Source organism: Protopterus annectens, chromosome 13.part0 (assembly GCF_019279795.1).
Source record: "Protopterus annectens isolate FY-2018-M chromosome 13.part0, PAN1.0, whole genome shotgun sequence".
NCBI classification, from domain to species: domain Eukaryota; kingdom Metazoa; phylum Chordata; order Ceratodontiformes; family Protopteridae; genus Protopterus; species Protopterus annectens.
The window spans coordinates 1,100,574,255-1,100,586,719 of NC_056747.1; the positions used below are offsets into that span (position 1 = coordinate 1,100,574,255).

Here is a 12,465-nt window from a genome sequence, read left to right on the forward strand (position 1 = left end):
ATTGAAGAGTATGAGAGCCCAGTATGAAATAGTTCTGCCAAGTATTCTAATATCTGAGGTATACTCGGTAATGTTGTGTCCTGACCCCTGTTGGCATTCCAGATGCTGAATCTCTTCCACTTGGCCGAACAGGTTTTTCTGGTGGAAGGTCTGCGTGCTTCCAGCAGGATCTCTTGAACTGATTTGGAAAGAGAGCTAGGAGGAGAAATCATGGTAGCCTCCAGGCTGTCAGGTGTAATGTTTTCAGGTCTTCATGTACAGTCCTGTAATTGTGTTGTGTTAAGAGCAGGGGCCATAGGGTCAGAGGCCATGGTTTGGTCTGAGTTATGGTCAATAGCAATGGGTACTAGTGTTGCCTTGGCCAGTCCGAAGCTATTAAGATGCCTGTTGGTTGTTCTGCTTTGATCTTCAGAATCACCTTGGTCAGCAGAGGCAGAGGAGGGAATGCATAAATTTTCAGAGAATTCCAGCTGAAGGAGACAGCATCCGTTTTCCAGGCTAGAGGATGGTGAGTCCTTGTGCAGAACTTTTCCAGGTGATGATTTAAGTGGGAAGCAAAGAGATCTACGTCCGGTCTTCCCCATGTCTTCGTCAGTTGAGAGAAAATGTGAGGGTGCAGCATCCATTCATCTGGATCCATGAAATTTCTGCTCAGCTGGTCCGCCAGTACATTGTCCTTGCCTGGTACAAACTGGGAACAAACTGGGATTGTAAATGTATCTTCAGGCTCAGAGATTTTTCCCAGAGAAGCATTGTTAGTCTGCAGAGGGGATAAGAATGTGTTCCTCCCTGCTTGTTTATGTACCACATGACAGTGGTGTTGTCTGTCCTTATTAGCAAATGCCCTTGTTGTAGTGATTTTTCGAAAGTTTCGATTGCATGCATCACTGCCAACATCTCCTTTTGGTTTATGTGCAGATGCCTTTCCTTTGGTGTCCAAAAACCTTGAATGCATCTGCCCTCCATGTGCGCCCCCCATCCGTGGTCTGAGGCGTCTGTTGTAATCATTTGGCCTGCTTGAGGTCTGTTGAAAGACATGCCTTTGTTTTGCTGACTGGCTTGAGCCCACCATAGGAATTCCTTTTGCAGACATGGAATAAGTGGGATTATGTCCTCTAGGTTTTGGTTGTGTTGAGACCATAAGTTTTTTAAATACCATAGCAGCTTTCTCATATGAAGTCTTGCCAAAGGTATCAGAAGGATGCAAGATGCCATGAACCCCAGGGCCTGCAGGATTTTCCTTGCAGTGAGCTGGGAGAGTTTTGCCAGGCCTTTGAAGTACTCTGGTAAATGCTGCTGCTTTTCCTCTGTGAGGTAGGCCATTTGGTTTTCTGTGTCCAGTTTGGCCCCTAGGAAAATAATCTGTTGGGATGGCAGTAGTTTTGACTTTTGAAAGTTGACTGTGTATCCCAAGGCCTGCAGTAGATGCATGACATAGTCCAAATTTTCTTTTAAGGCTTGTTTGTTGTCTGCTTGTATGAGGCAGTCGTCCAGGTAGGGGTATATTTGAATCCCCTGCAGTCTGCAGTGTGCCACTACTGATGCCAGGCATTTTGTGAACACTCTGGGCGCAGTAGATAAGCCAAACGGCAATGCTGAGAATTGATAATGCTCTGTCCCTGCAAGAAATCTGAGGTATCTTCTGCAGCTGTGTCTGATTGGGACATGCAGGTATGCCTCCTTGAGGTCCAGAGTGACCAGCCAAGACCCCTTGCCCAGCATGGGAAGGAGTTGCTGCAACGTCAGCATTTTGAACTTTGGCACCATGAGAAAAGTGTTTATAGTTGACAAGTCCAGTATAGGTCTCCATTTGTTTTCTTTTCTTGGAACAAGGAACAGCCTTGAATAAAATCCCTGGCCTTGCTCCTGAGGAGGAACCCTTTCTATTGCTTTTATACTTAACAGTTTGGAAACTTGAGTGAGCGCCTCTGCCCTTTGATGATGTGGCAGGTTTGGCATGCCTCGTCTTATTGGTAATGTGTGGAAGTGGAATCTGTAACCTCTGTCTATCAAATCCAAAATCCAGTTGTCCTTGGTTAAGATATGCCAGTTTTGAGAGAATAAGGATAATTTTCCGTCCAAAGGTGCTTCTCTTTGAACCTTTGTAGCTGATGAAAGTCAAGTCATTGTGATTGTCCTTGTGGTGCAGCTGAACTGTCTGCGCCACTTCTTTGATTTGGAGGTTGCCATTGGCGGCCCCTGTAAGATCCTCTGTATTGCCCTCTACCTCGGCCACACCTGCTTTTTCCCCTTTGAAACTTGTCTGAGCCGGGGAAGGACCAATTCTTAGAGGGCCAGTTTCTGCTGAATCTGGGTGGCTGAACCTGAAGGAAATCCTTGACTGCCTGTACTGACTTTGCTTTTTCCTCTATGGATTTCAGTACATCTTGTGCATTAGCACCGAACAGCTTCTGTTTTTCCAAAGGTGCATCAAGTAACTTTACTTTAACATGGTCAGGCAAAGACTGATCCTTTAACCAAACATGTCTACGTATCACAGCCCCAGTCATAGCTGCCCTACATGAAGCTTCCAATGCATCATAACCACACTGAAGAAAATGGTTATTAACCTGCTGAGTGTTATGTATATGATCATGCAATGCCTTTTTATCAATAGGCTCAGGAGAGGCTAACCTTTTCTGTAAATCATCCAGGAGAAAATCTTGGTACTGAAACATGTGGAAAAGGCAGTTAAGTGACCTCATAGCTAGGGTAGTAGAGGTATATACTTTGTTACCCCATCTCTCCAGGGACCTTGCTTCTCTGTCTGCTGGCAGAGGGTTTTTGGCAGAGGAGTAGCCACCCCCTTGGGGCCCTGTGAAATAGTTTCTAGATCCACAGTGTGGGCCTTAAAAAGGTGCTTGTGAGTGTCAGGGACCCTATAATATCTGTCCGGCTTGACAGGAGCAGGAGGAAGAGGGTCAGGGTTAGCACTGGAGTCAGAGAAAACATCATCCAAAACATCCATAACAGGTGGAATCGCCAAAGGTCTGTGCTGGGGAAGCTTGAGGAAGGTACGAAGCCTTTTCCTGGAGTCAGAGATTTCCTGACCCTGCCATTGAAAATGTTCCCTCATGGAATGCAGGACTTCAGCAAAAGAGAAATCCTCTGGAGGGGAGGCAGAGGGAATTGATTCCTCAGCATCAGAGTCCTCGTAGGCCTGGAAGGATTCTTCTTGGGTATCAGAATGCTCAGAATCCCCAGTGGCTTCATCCGAAGAGAGGTCGTCCGCCTGCTCAGCTCTAGGCCTTTTTCTCTGCAGTTGGCTGCGAACCTCTGTCCGGATGAGGCTGAGTCCCCCTGATAAGGGAAATAAGATCTGCAGCCAGAGACATGATCTGCTTATCAGATGAAGGGGCCTGGGTAGCAGGCTTAGGATGGGCCTTGGCCTGACTCGCGGCCTTAGCACGTGCAAAGGCCTTGATGGACATGGAAACAGGGGGCCTAGCAGCCCTACGTGCAGGCATAACCTTGTCCACAGAAATGGTGTCGGGTAGATCCAGAACTTCGGTTTCCGGAGGAAAATCAACAACCGACACCAGAGATCTCTGAGACTGAAGGTCGTGCTAACGCTGTGTCGTCGGCCTGGAGCGGTGGATTTACCACTTCCGAAGGGACCGGAGCACTAGCAAAGGGTTTAGAAGTAGCATCAGTAGTGGATGCGGGCCAAGGATGTCGGTCCCGGTCCTTGCATTTTTTAGCAGATTGGGTTGTCGGTTGATCCGACGGCATGATATACGCAAAAGATTCACCGAAAAAGTTCTCGGCTAATTCTGCCCGGCGCCTGAGTGCGCTTATTAAAGCAAGCACAGGCAGCACAGGCTGAGACCTCGTGGTCTGGGCCCAGGCAAGGAAGGCAGAGAGAATGGAAGTCCTTATGAGGTATTTGTTTACCACAAGACAAACAATTATTAACTTTTTCAATTTGTTCTGACATCGGCTGAGGCAAGAATAAATGTTCCCCAACGGGGTACTTAGCTTTTAGATGACTTCGGTACTGAAAACTCAGGAGCTGACCGACCGGCACTTGCAAACAGCTTCTGCTTCAGGCACCACGCGACAAGAAAGACTGGAGAAGATGGAGTCAGCCGATGCCTTTATACTCCAGCCGTTGTGACGTCGGAGAGGAGGCAACACCAGCCGACGCCGGACCCAGACTTTAGAATTCGGCCGACCGAGGGCTGCCTGAGGCAGGACAACCCATATGTTATGACTGCAGTTGCATTCTTGAAGGACATCTGGGTTTATTCATCTTGTGACAGGATGTGTTTGCCTGGTCTATCTGAGATGAGAAATAATCAAAAGGACTCCGTGCATTCTTTGTATTGGTCAGAGAGCTCCGTGCATTCTTTGTATTGGTCAGAGAGCTCAATAGTTAGTTTTCATGTGCTGCTATAAATGTTGTGCATTTGCGTGGGTTATCAGTGCCCTTTACAGTAGCAAATACACAGAAAGCAATTTTTTCCTGTAGAATGGTCCATAAAATTGTACCCTCTAAAGCAGCAATACAGCACAAATACCTTGTGCATCAACAAGCTTAAAGCAGCTAGTTTAGAGTCAAGTGGCAGTACTTACAGATTTAGTAGAATTAAGTATTGTGTAAACATTGCAGTTAGAATTCAGTACTGCTTACCATAATGTGCACCAGTAAAAGCACCCTCATTAGTTTGTACCAACAAAGCACCCTTAATAGTCTTCTAACACAAATACACATCCCCCTTGTAGCTCGCAAATCAAAAGGACTGGACAGTATGAATATGCAATTTCCCAACTTCTCTATAGCCAACTTGGTGGATATGGGCACCATGAGACAATGAAAAAATTGTCTCAGGTTTACTGGCAATCACTAAATCCTTAAAGAAAACACAGTATGTAAGAGGTCTACTTAGAGAATGCCACTGGAGGCTAAATTCTCTAACACAAGTGCACATTGAGTTGTTGAAACCACGGGCACAACACACACAATAACTTATGCTGAGGCACTTAAAAGCAATCTTCCTAAACAAAGATTGCCTAGACCATCAATTGTTAAAGCTATGCCTCAGCAAGCCCAAAGGCACTCATAAAAAAAAAAAAAGAAAAAAAAAACGAACACTACACACACTGTCACTCTCATTGGATCCCCAAGCACTAAACCCCTAAGGCAAGCAAATACACCTCCCAGGACTCTTGTCATAGGGGATTCCATTGTAAGATATCCTGATGGCGCTCTAACCAGGCTAAACAAGGAGAACATAACTGTTATTTGATTATCTGAAGCCAGAATACACCAAATCACACATGCACTCAACATTACAACACAGGTATAGTATGATTCCATCACAGTCCACATAGTGTAAATGAAAAAGTTGTTCCTCCTTAGACTACATGAAGAGACATTATGGAGCTTTTAGACTGTGTCTCATGCTAGTATGAACATAGCACTGAGCAGCATATTACCATCACCAAGGATGATACCACAATATGAGCTAAAAATGATTAATGTCAACAACTGGCCGTCTTTCTGGTGTCATTCTAAGGGGATCCAATATTTGTCAGCTTAAGAGGACATGATTAGCAAACCTTGTTGCTTTACCAAGGATGGTCTGCACGTCTCCCCTCTAGGCCTTTGAATACTGGCTAAAAATGTTTTCCTCCCCATAGTGCCTTTTTTAGGCAATACCAAATCGACAAACCTACCAACAAAGTAAAATCAAGTCAATTCAAGGTGTTACTGTTCAACGTCAGGATCCTAAGTAAAAAAAACTACAGTCCCTCCAAGCCCTCCTTACACTTGGGAATACAGACATCTGTGCAGTTAGAGACATGGTTTAAAGCAGCAGAGAGCACCCCAGCAATACAAGGTTTCAGTGCCTTCTACACTTTTAGACCAGTAGCTACACAAACAAGGGCTAAAGGTGGAGGTGTCTCAATATACATCAGTAATAAGCATAGCTCTAGGGTAGTCAAACAGGATGATGTGTAGGAGTTCCTCCACATGCAGATCACCATAAACAAAATCTTGTATCATATCCTAGACAGCTATAGGTCACTCTCCAGGTCTCAAGAAAGTTCACAATGCATACTTGGACCTACTGGAGACGCTTTCAACAAACCCAACACCATACTCATGGGAGACTTTAATTACCCCTCTATACACTGGGAATCCTACATGGCCTCAAAACTACAGGCACAGAGATTCCTGGAATTCATAAATACAAGCACCCTTAAACAAATGGTGAATACGCCTACTACAGTCTCCAAAAGGAACTAGTGTTTAAAAATATGGGAAAACATGGCACCCTTGCCAATGTTTCATCCTCCATGGTAAGGTCGAACCATAAAGCTGTCTCCTTCAAAATCAAACTCAGCTCCATAATCCCATTAACACCGGTAACATTTAGGAACTAGTCCAAGACAAATTACCTTTTATTAAGTGATGGTTTGCCAAAATTCAATGCCCCCCCAAACCCATAGAACACAGCAGCCTATGCTAAATTATTCTTAGAAACTCTGTACAACCATGTCAATGGCTGCATTGAGGCTGCTGTCCCTACCAAAGAAAGCTCAGGGCTAGCCCCAGAAACAAACCACCCTGGCGGCATACCAAATTAAAGATATAGAACAAAATTAAAAAAATGATGGCAAAATTCAGGAAGGTTAATTCCCATAAAGAACACAACTTTTTCACCAAAGTAAATAAGCACCAGAGGGCTAATTAAATCAAGCAAAGGCAACTTTGAGGTCAAGACAGCCGTCCAGGTGAAAGATAACTATAAAGCCTTCTACAGCTATGTCAGAAACCTCAAGGGCAACACACGGCAATGTGCTGAACTGGTGGTTAATGGTGCCACATCCACCAAGCTTAGAGATATAGCAAACCGGTTACTGGGCAAACTCAATTCCAACTCCCCCCCCCCCCCTCACTCCCAACCAACCCCTCCAAAATACCCTCAAAAATAACATCTCCAACTATAACTAGGGAGCCTGTACTGGCTGCACTCACTAAAGCAAAGAGCACGGCCTCCATGGGCCATGATAACATTCCAGAATGCCTTCTGAATAGTCTAATATATGAATTATCATGACCCCTAGAGTCATTAACTATAGTCTTAAAACAGGCTTTGTGCCACATAAATGGAGGACTGTAATGATTATCCTCCTACCTAATGGAGGACCTTCAGCAGAATCTGTAAAAGAATAGTTGTGTAAAACCTTACCATAACCATAGATGTCCTTCTCTACCATGTTGCAGTATTCCAAACCCTTGTGTTATCCTCTCCAGCTACCCTGAACGTCTGGCCAGTATACATAAGCTTCTAGTCACTGCAAGGTACGTGGGACATCTGATGCTGGCTAAGGGAATGTGAACCATAAAAATTACATCTGCACCATCACCCATAGGGTAAGGTTCAAAGACTGTGGGTAAGGAAGGATGGATTAGGGATCCCTTGTCCTGTATGAGAAGTTCCACTCTGTGGGGTAACTTGTGGTGACTGCCCCTGGCTAAATGCAGAAGGAGGGGGTACCAATGCTGTCTTGGCCAAAAGGGAGTCACCAAGACTTTTCGTTTGTCCTGCTGGATTTTCAGTACGACTTTCTGAAGAAGTGGGAAGGGGGGAATGCATACATAAACATCCCCTTCCAGGAGACTAAAAAGCCGTCCGTTGCCCTTGCCGAGGGACTGGGTAGCCTGGTGCAAAATAATGGAAGTTGTCTGTTCAGAGAGGAGAGCAAACATATCTATATGAGGTGTATCCCATTCGTGGATTATGTCCAAGAACATAATTGTGGAGCATCCACTCATGGGACTGTGACATGGACCTGCTCAATGTGTCTGCCTGGGTGTTCGGATCTGAAGGGATATATACTGCCTGCAGAGTGACCCCCTACTGGGTCACAAGCTCCCAGTCTTGGAGAGCTAGTCTGCATGGCAAGTAAGATGTTGTTCCTCCCTGTCTGTTCACAAACCACAGAATTGTAGTGTTTTCTGTGAACAATTTTAGGGAGCCCTGCTTCAGGGTATATTGGAAATTTTTCAAGGCCAGAAGAATTGCTCTCATCTCCCTGATACTGATATGCTCCTGTCTGAGTCTGACCAAGTGCCCTGTACTCTTAGAGAGCCCATGGCTGCTCCCCATCCCAGATCTAAGGTGTGTGCGTAGATCTCCTGAACTGGCAATAGAGCCTGTAAGGGAAGCCCTGGATCAGAGGTCACTTGATTCAACCACCAGAGGATCTCTTTCCTGAGACAAGGAAGGAAAGGAATTTTGTAGCCCAGGGGGTGTGAGTGTTATCTCCATATGGATCTTGGGTACCACTGTAACTTCGTGTGGACCCTTGCCAGTGGCAGCATAGGAATAGTCAATGCCATATGACCCAGAAGCCTGAGGTATTGCCTGGCAGTTGAGGCTGTAACTTGAAGGATGGAGTGCAGGTAGTGTTTTAAGCTTTCCACCTTTTGAGGTGGCAGAAAGGCCCTCATGAGATCTGTCCTTATCTTGCACCCGAGGAATATCTGGTCTTGAGAGCTGTGATAAACTGGGGAGCTGCCAGCCCAGCTAGAGAGAATTTTGTAAATAATTCTATGTCCGTGTAAATATTAATATGATCCACAGGCTTGTTTGACAAATGTAAGAAAACTGTTGTGTTGAGCTTCAAAAATGTAACCACAGTGCACCCTGCTGGAAGAAAGCTGATAAGTAAAGAATTTTACGACTGCGATCTCAAGCTAGGAGACAGGATGTCTGCAGCTGGAAATTCTTAAGACAGAGATAATTACTAGGTTTCACAAGTTAAGTGTCTTTTATTGCTGTGACTTTCTGGCAGCTGTAGATCACAAAGAAATGTTAAATTTTGAGTTTTGTTAGCCTGGGAACTAAATAGAAGTGACAAAAATGATGTAACCTGAAATGACTCAGCAGTAATGTGTATTATCAATTTAAGAACCATCTCAGAAAGAAGTGCATTTTGTTCTGAAGCTGACAACAACTCACCAGCACTTGCTTTGCTCTGTAAGTAGGATTTACATCTTAGTATTTCTCTTAAAGATGGACAGAAATATATCCAGATTAGTGTAGATGTTTTCTATATTTATGTCATACTACAATATTGTTTTAAAGTATTTCCTGTGATTTCTGAACTCTCTACTGTCACTGTGTTGAATTAATAAGTATTGTCTTGAGTTTTTATAATTTTGTATTAAATATTTTACACCTTTTAACTGTGGCGGTTTTGTGTAGAGATAATTTAAGCTCTTAGAGTACCTGCATGTATTTGGTGATACTGTACAAGCCACTCCAATAGCCTCAGTCCTGGGTCACACTTGCTATTTGGATAACAGTAACATTACACAGTAGAACTGGACACCCTTTGGTAAGGGGCCTTTACAGTAGCTGATAAGGGTGGTTGATGGCAGTTGGTGCTACCTTATGATTGAGGCAGAAGGGTGCATAGCTAGAGAACCTGTGCCAGCCTTCCCCAGGAGTGCCTGTCTGTATACAACTCAAATCTCAATGTTTGTGTGTGTCAGCTACTTGGGCAGGGACACGAAGCACTAGTTGGACAGAGAGGGTGATGGAGGTTTTGGCTTGACCACTCGGTTGAGATCTGAGCCCTATAGCTGTGCCAGTGGGGAGTCTTACTGGAGATCTGGAGAGAAAGGGAGAAACTAGCCCCAGACTGACTATGATTGTACTTTACTGTGTTTGTACTTGTTATCCTCCCAATGTGGACGCCCCTCACTAGTATTAGTGGTGAGGATTGAGGCTCCTTGATTACTGGGCCAGTGCACGGGTATCACAAGAGGGGCACATGTTGCACTTCAGGTAGTTTATCTTGAAACCTAGTACTTTTGCAGGACTGATATACTGTTTGTAAATGGCTTTGCAGGGTTTCGGGACATTCTGTCTGGATCAGTAGGTCACCCACTTAAGGGAATATTTGAATCCCTCGACTCCTGCAGTAAGCAATCACTGGTGCCAAGCCACTGGTGAAGACCCTTGGTGCTGCAGAAAGTCCAAAGGGTAAGGCAGACAACTGAAAGTCTGAGGAGCCCACCCAGAAGCGTAAATATCTCCCATAGTTGGACCTTATGGATATGTCCAAGTAGGCATCCTTGATGTCCAAAGTGGCTAGGGATCCCAGAGGTAAAATCAAGGGGAAAAGGGTCTGCAGAGGAAGCATTCAAAAGGTGGACACCTGCAGGAAAAGACTGAGGCGGGACAGATCTACCATCCTTTCCTGTGGCTAGGAAGAGTCTTGAATAGAAACCCTTTCCATTTTCTGACATAGGGACAGACTGGATTGTTCCTTGGCCAAGAAGATTGTCTATGACTGGTTGAAAAAGAGGGAGCTGTATTTTTGGTAGCTGGGGGATGCCCCTCAAAAAAGGTGTTGTGATCTAGGTCATGAAATAACCCTTTTTCTATGATGGATAAGACCCACCTGTCTGAGGTAATGGTTTCCAAACAGGGAGACATTGAGAACGCATTAGGGATAGGAACAGTATATTGAGAGGTTTGATCAGTAATGGCAGGTAGTCAAAGACTACTTGCCCTGTTCTGAAACAGAGGCTTCTGAGCTAGGGTCTGAGCAGGTCTGGAAGGAGTTTGTTACTTTCTGGTGCTCTTTCTGCCCCTGGAAAGAGGTGGTGGGGCAGAAAGGTCTTATAAAATATGTTTTAGAGGGGTAATTCCTGTGGAATTTGGGGATAGCAGAAACAAAGGGGTGCTTCAGGTCCTGTATCTCCTTTCCTTCTGTTGTACAGTTTTGAATAACTCAGCCACCTTTGTCCAAAATAGGGTAGAGTTACCCAAAGGCACGTCCAATAATTTTTGCCCTAATGTCATCAGGTAAGGCCTGTAACCTTAACCAGGAATATCTTCTCAGGACAGAGGAAGATGCAGCAGCATCATAGCTGCATCTAACAGAATGCCTTGTGACCTCTGAACACAGTCAGGAGGTTGGACATCTGAGCCTTGGCAGGGGAATCGGGGATCTCAGACAAAAGCTTAGTGGCCTGGCCTAACAGGGCTAAGGCATATTTTGAAATATGGGTTTGGTAATTTACTGCCCCGAATGCCAGTGTAGCTGAGGTATAAACTTTTTTGCCAAGGCTTTACTGTCTTTATCTGCAGGGAGAACAGAGATGGAGGGAAGCAGTTTAGGCAGCTTATCAGCTAAAACTGACACAGTGCTAGGGTCTGCAACAGGGCACTTAAGAAATTTGGTCCACTCAGGGACCTTGCAAAATCAGTCAGGCCTTCAGAGACCAGGAGGCTGTGAATCAGGTTTCACAGAGGCTGCATTAAAAGCATCCATAAATGCTGGAAAGACTGGAGGGATGGCTGAAGAAGGAGGAGTGTCCATTTGCAGAAGTTTGTAATACCTTTTTTTGTACTTCTGACATTTCAGTGGAATCCCATTTAAAGAACTCCCTCATTTTGGAAATCGTCTCCCCAAAGGTAAGGTCCTCAACCTTGAGAGTCTGTCTCAACAGAGTCCTCTTCTGGGGAGGCATAACCAAGGGGAGATGGTAACTGAGAAACATAGGACAAAGAGTTCTCTGAACAGGAGTCAGAGAAATCATCAGCTTTGGGTGAAGGAATATTTTGAGCCGGTTGCCTAGGGCTAATTAAGTGGGGGAGCCACTGGACAGGATGAGGATGCAGCAGGTCTAAGAGCCATGAAGACACTGAAAAGGATCCGAGGAAAGGCCTGCCAGTCAGGTCAGCTCTCTGCAGGAATAGAAACATGTTTTGACTTCTGTTTTACTTTCAGCGAAGGCCTAGGGGGTGTAGGGCTCAAGGTAGGCCTAGAGACACAAGGTTCTGTAGCAGGGAAAGGATCTGTCCGGATGGCCGGTACAAGCAGAGGTTCCCCCTCACCATCGGAAGCAGACATCTGTGATATCTCCACGGATGTGCCTTCTGCTCTGGGTTCTGCGGATTCCCAAACGGTACCCTCTATACCCCTACTGGCGGTTTCAGAGTATTCCTTCAGGCTCACGTTGGCCACAGGAGGAACATCAAGTGGAGGAGGTGCAATGGATTCAGTCATAGCAACTTTGGCCTTTTTCTTAGGTGGCTTAACAGGCTGACCAGATGGCCCCTTCATAGCTAAAGCAACAGGCTGACCAGATGGCCCCTTCATAGCTAAAGCTAAGCGTGTAAGACGCTGATTCTTCAAATAAATACTGTGGGAGTGCAGACGGCTGTGTAAGGTCTTCGGGACAAAGGCCTAACAGATTGTGCAGGTCTTGTGGTCGTGCATGGAACCTAAACAGAAAAGACAAAGCTTGTGAGTGTCTTTATGGGGTATCTGACAACTGCACTTACACTTTCCCTTGAACCTAAACAGGCATGCACTGACCCACAATAAAACATCCCCAATGGGGTACTTATCTTGAAAAAGACGATCAGACAACCGGTACGGCAGGAACAGTTGACATTCGACTGGCAGCAGAGAAGTTCTGAGATATGGTAG

General features: G+C 45.3%; 1 long non-coding RNA gene across 1 annotated transcript in view; it reads right to left on the reverse strand.

Moving 5' to 3' along the window:
• LOC122788130 overlaps nucleotides 1-12,465 on the reverse strand; it is a 152,943-nt gene that overhangs the window by 130,285 nt on the left and 10,193 nt on the right. The gene's annotated exons all lie outside the window — the stretch shown is intronic.